Source organism: Prunus dulcis, chromosome 8 (genome assembly GCF_902201215.1).
Source record: "Prunus dulcis chromosome 8, ALMONDv2, whole genome shotgun sequence".
Taxonomy (NCBI): Eukaryota; Viridiplantae; Streptophyta; class Magnoliopsida; order Rosales; family Rosaceae; genus Prunus; species Prunus dulcis.
Genome location: NC_047657.1, coordinates 4,403,902 through 4,410,706, shown reverse-complemented (window position 1 = coordinate 4,410,706; position 6,805 = coordinate 4,403,902).

Genomic DNA, 6,805 nt, shown 5'->3' with positions numbered 1-6,805 from the left:
GTCATTTAGTAGGCCGAAATACAGTTTTAAAGCTTTTACAATTTTTGGAAACTTTGTTATTTTCCTATTTTAATTCCTTTGTTGTTCCTAGGGTTTCTATGAGTATTTAAACATATTTTACCCGTGGCTAGAGTTATATTTTGTTATTCCAGTTTATCAAATAAACATTGAGGTTTCCTTATATCTTCCTGGTAGATTTCAAAATTCCATGTTCTAAGCTAAGGTTTTAGCCATTTATTTGTCATGTTGCTTCATCAACTCCATGTTGCTTCATCAACTCGAGTTATTAAGCCCGATGAGTGTTTTACACTTAATGCCCTAAAGCAATCTAGTTTGGGAGTCATTAGCCTAACACTTTCTACATGAGTTAGCCTAACACTTTCTGCATGGGTTGATTAGAAAGCTAATGGAGTTGGACTGGAAAACAAAACAAAAGAAAGATATGTTATTTCGCCAAGCTTTGCTTAGTTACCGGGCCTCTTGCCTAATCTGCCTAATCAGTAGTCAGTGTTTGCGTCAAACGGTGAAGTTCTGGTGAGACTAAAGTGGCGTTTGGTAGTGCTTAAATTTTTTTAAAAAGCGGCTTCAATAAAGAATTATTGCATATGGTTGTTTACCATGAGGAATGGGGCTTTTTTAAAATATTAAAAAAAAATTGTCAGTGACCACTGTTTTTTCAAAGCTTTCAGAACCTAGCTTTTAAAAGGTGCTTCAAAAAAAAATTTAGCTAGCCGGTGGTTTTAATGAATTTTTGACTTTCCCATAATGTCCTCATTTATTTTTCAAATGGACAGTCCTTTGTCCCTCCAATTACATCAAGCGATACAAACTCCCCTTTCTTCTCTACTCTCTGTTGTTGCTGGAATTCTCATTGTGCACGTGAGAAAATTCATTGCTAAGAAGGTTGCCCACTCATAAGTAAGTTAATTAAACTTAATTACGTTTCTGATTTTTGAGTTTTTACTTCTCAAACTTTCTGCATCTAGGTTTTCTCTTTCAAATTGGGGGTTTTTCTATTTGTTGAGGGATTTAGGATGAAGAGAGAAAACCAGAGTGAGTGAATGAGTGAGTGAGAGGGATAGAGTGATGAGTTTCATGTTCTATTTTTCTAATTATTGTTCTTTTACTGAAGGGTTTATGTGAAATTGGATATTTTTGTTTTGGTTGCCTTGAAACTATATAGTTTTTAGATTTTGGCTTTGTTTCTTGATGTCTTCTTTTTGTTTGGTACCAAGATATGAAAAGAAAAAAAATTGGGACTGGCAGTACAATTACGCTATCTATACAAAACAACACATGTCGGATGGACAACCATGTCCACCTTAGTTTGTTGTTCTTATTTTTGGTGTTGGGTGGAAAGATCATTATGCTAGATTGTAGGTTTCATTACCCCTCTAAATTATTTGGAAAAAAGGGGAGATGTGGCTCCTTATGCTACTCTCAGAGCATGTAGCTAGATTTAGGTGTTTATTAATAGTTGACTACGTTCTTGCTAGATGTAGTTATTGGCTGCTAACTATGTTCTTGCAAGATATAGGCTGCTAATTATGTTTAAATTCTAATACTTTTGTGATATATACATAAGTTATTGATTAACAAGATCAAGATGATTCCTTCTTTCATTATAATAATTTTTGTACATCTGATTTTCAAATAAAGATTAGCTTTTCTCCTTTTCTCATATTGGCAATTTAAGATGTTATTTGGATTTTATTTGCTATTATTCTCATACTCAACCCATATTGTTTTAGTAAGGATGGGAAAGAATGTGGGACGTTCATCAAAAGCTCCAACTACATGGAATAACCATAATATATCCATATTCTGTGATTCGTGCATCAAGGAGGTGGATTTCGGATGTTGTCTTGGCACTCACTTTAAAAAGAGAAGGATGAGAAAATTTGAGAGTAAACTTTAATAAAGAGATAGGAAATAATTATGATAAGGGGCAACTAAAAAATAAGTGGGATGCACTCAAAATTGAATAGAAATTGTGGAAAGAACTCGTATGTAAAGAAACTGGTCTATGGTGGAATTCGAGTAAGGGTACTGTTGATGCATCTGATGAGTGGTGGATTAATAAAATTCAGGTGCGTACAATATTTGTTTTTTGTCTTCCCCTTTTTATTTTATTAACATGCATTTATATTAATAATGATGTCTCTGTAATGTAGATAAATGCTGAATATGCAAAGTTGCGTAAAAAAGGCATTAATCGTGAGATTAAGGAGAAACTAGATAGGATGTTCATGAATACCACAACCACTAGTGAACATGCTTGGGCACCTTCGTGTGCTACACTCCCACCAGAAACTCAAGAGGCATCCATGAGTAATGTTATTTCACTCGAAGGAAGTGATGACTCATATGATTCCAATCCAATTGAAACGATTCAAGCTATCAAGAATACTGCAAGGAAAGGGAAAAAGAGAGCACCTTAACAATTGAATAAAAATATGCAGAAATATAAGAAATGAAGAATAGTTGGAGGTGCTGAAAAACTAGATGGCCAAATTGACCACCTTGTTGGTGCACTTGAGAGTAAGAGCATAACAACATCATTGATGATAAAAATGCAACTAGGCAATACTATTTCTAAAGTGATAGAAGTTGTATCATCTTTAGCTGGATGTGAACCTACTGGCACTTTATGAATGTTTGCGACTCGATTGTTTTTGAATCAAGAGAAGCGAGAGATGTTCTCTACCATGAAGACTCCTAATGTCAAGCTTGCTTGGCTAACTTATGAATTTAACAACCAATAGTGCAGCTGACTTATGTCTTTATTATTTTAGGGAAGCTGTCTTATGACTTTGTTGTGGTTATGTTGTTTAGATAATTACCTACTAGCTGGTTATATTGTTTGGATAATTACTTTGTTGCAATGAGTTATTATTTGGACTATATTCTTACTTTAGATTATGGCATGCCTGTAGGTTTTATTGATTATGGTTAATTGGGAGTGTTGATAATTAGAATTATAAATTGCAGGTTTGTTTGAAAATATGGACAATCTAAATTATGAAGAGGAGGAGATTAACCTATCTATGCACGAGCAATTGAATTATATTAAAAATCCTTATATGGATTCTTCACAAATAGGTAATATATGGTTGATGGAATTATTACAGGGGAATGATAGGTGATGTTATACCATGTTGAGGATGGACAAAGATGTATTTTACATATTATCTAATTAGTTGCAATCTAATTATGGGTTGCAGGGTTCTAGGCATATGAATTCCATTGAGATATTGGGAATGTTTGTACACATGCTAGGACATGGTGTGGGGAATATGTTTGCACAAGAAAGATTTCAACACTCTGGTGAGACAGTGAGTAGATTTTTTAGTTCATGTTGGATGTTGTATGTCGTATGGCAATAGATGTCATAAAACCGATGAATCGTGAATTTAGTGCTACTTAACAAGCCATATTGAGAGATTCTAGATATATGTCTCATTTTAAGGTAAAAAGTGCATCTATCACTTCTCTCTACCTTTTTTTTTTTTTTTTGCTACTTATATTATACACATTGAAAATTTTGTGCAACTATCATTTTTAGGATTGTATTGGTGCTATAAATGGAGTGCATGTTTAAGCCTCAATACCACCTTAAGACCAAGTACCTTATATTGGTAGGAAAGGGATGTCAACTCAAAACGTTATAGCCGTATGTTACTTTCACATGCAGTTTATATTTGCATGTGCCGGATGAGAAGACACTACACATGATACAAGAGTGTTTCTTTCAGTTCTCCGTAATGAAAATTTAAATTTCCCTAAGCCTCCAAGTGGTAAAACTTTTTTATTTAACCTTTGTGTTTTTCATTACTTACTTAGTCCAATTATATAATAATAATAAGAACATGAATGTTGTATTTCATAAGGAAATATTATTTAGAAGATACAGGGTACCCACAAATGAGAGGATATTTGGAACTATATAATGGCGAAAGGTATCATAAATCTCATATTTTCGTAGGAGAAGCCAACGGATTATAAAGAGGTATTCAACCATGTTCACTCTTCTCTTAGAAGCGTTATTGAAAGAACATTTGGAGTATGGAAGAAAAGATGGAAAATTTTAAGAGATATGTCTAATTATCCATTCAACAAGCTGTTGGAATTTTAAAAAGGTTTTAAAAATTTAACTGTTTTGATTTATTTAATTATTTTAGTTGTTTTATTTTATTTATTGTAGGGGTTATAAATATTTAATTTTCAAGTTTTATTTCTAAATTGAATGCCTTAATTTTCTAGTTTAATGTGGTAAAAGTTACATGTTATTGAATGCCTATAAAATACCACTTATCCTTCACATTTGAACAACCACAACACCATCAGAATATCACATACTTGTTTGGAGGCAGTAAAAATTCACCCAACTTGGGCACCTTTCGAAAATACAAGGAGTTAGGTTCTAGGAGTTACGGCCGGATGTGAGAATATCGGCTGGGGTGTTGAAATTGAACGGCCCGGGGCGTTGAAAGTTGGCGGCCCGGGATTTTGAATTTGGTAGTTGAGTTTGACGGATTCAAGTGGCTGGGAGTCCGAGGAGTAATCTGGGCTGCACTCAAAGGCAGCCTGATTGATGGATCTATGCGGCCGGAGTCAAAGCTGTGGAATTTTTGGAGCTAAACCGGCCAGACTGCGTGAATGGAGGATTCGACCAGGCTGCGTTCAAACGTGGCTGGAGAATGTGGCCGGTGTCATGACCCGATCCGAGAATAAAGAATATTCTCGAATTAGGGTGCGTGAATTGAATGAAATTAAATAAAAAGACTAAAAAAATTTGGTTAAAATATAGTTCCTTTATATAAAATAATAATAATAATCTTACAAGTGTACAAGATATAAATAAAAGTTTATCACTCTAAACTAATCCAACTTCTCTGGTTTCGGCTTTGTCTTGCCCACTAATTGATCTGAAAAACAAAATAGGTGAGGGATGAGCAAACCACCGCTCAGTGAGTAGATTATGTAATATGCCAGTCAAGCAATATCATTTTACAGACTCTAGAAAAATATAATAAAAAATACACAATCCAAATCATATCACATCATTACTTCATATCTTGGTTATCATTCACAAATTGTACCCGGTACGTGACCCTATCGGCCTCACTGCCCTATGTCCTTGTCTAGTACATTTATCCTTCGGATACCCCGTCACTGAAGTTCTCATGTTCCATGAATAATACATACTTCACAAAAACTCCAAATAATATATATTGTGTGAAATATTGCACAAATTAGACATGCTTGACTTGAAAATAGAGAGAAGTTTGTAAATAGAATAAATCCATGATTTTCACATTTATCGCAAAATAAGAACTTTTGGAACATATTACATAACCCACTCACCATGATAAGTATGAAATATTGCAAGACACACACATGCTCTTCATCTCGTTTCTCTCTCTCTCTCTCTCTCTCTCTCTCTCTCTCTCACTATTTCATTGTAGAAATCTATCTTAAAGGATTGGAATGAATAATTGAAGTAAGGAAGCATGATATTTATAGGAGAGGATATGCATGCACCCAAGTAATATTTATATATACAATATTTTAAACCACCAAAAAGATAAGATAAAAATGGAAGGGAATAATGTGACTCATCCCCCTTTGGCCAATGATATTACAACACCACCACCAAAGGATAAGATAGAAAGATGAGGGAATAATGTGAGTCATCCACCTTTGGCCAATGATATCATAACACCGCTTGTTACTAGCATGCAAGGTGGCATGGCAATGATGATTTGATTAAAACCAATTCTAAGTCTTTACACATGGATAACAAGAATGGTGTCATCTTTCAACTAAAGGGATAATCTCATGCTAGGCCTAAGATTTAATAACATATAAGTCTTCACAATAAATATTTAAATAAGAAAAAATTCATAATAATTAATAATTAATATGTAGTATGAATAATTATTTTATATATATAGGTTCCCACAGCTAGATTGCGTGGTCGGAAGATGCAGCCAGGCTGGGAGTTCGAGATGCGGCCGGGACATTGAAGCTTGATTGTCGGGCTGAAGCAATCCGGGCTACACTCTACTGCGGCCGGATGGAGCTTGAAGGCAGAACCTGGTCGAAATTGTTGGGCGAACATTTGAGCTCCAGAAATTCAAAGGTCATGAGGGGCAACCCTATATCATTCCAAAAGCTCGGAGGTCCAAGCCCAAGCCACGGATTCCAACCTAGGATTTTCGGAGGATATTTGCATGTGATGGAGGCCTCAAGAAAAAAATTAAGGAGGTTGATAAATAATTCAGAATATTCCAAAGCAAGAAAAAATCAAGCAAATTAGAGTATCTCCATCAATGCAATCCCATGGATTTAGGGGCCTCGAAATGGAAGAATATTGAAAGAGTTTACCTTTGGCCATTCAATGGCCAGCCCATGGGCCAACAGACGCCCTATATAAACCTCACCAAACGAAGGCATAAGACATACATCATCAGACACAGAAACTTATTTTTCGTCTTGCACTTTTCTTTCTCTGGACTCAGGATTTTACTTTTCAAACACCTAGTGCAGCAAGTTCTTCCTATTCCTAGTGTAAGTTTAAATTCTTGTTCAATTTACATTTTCTTATCATTTAAATTCAAGTTTATTTAAATTTATTTACTTTGCATTGTTATCGCATTTTAATTAAGTTTAATTTCAAGTTTAATTTAGTTTATTGTTCTTATCATTCTTATTGCTTTTATTTCGTTCTTACTTTATTTATCGCTTTGATCTATTTTATCGCACTTTAATTATTGTCTTTACGTTTAAATGCACATTTAAT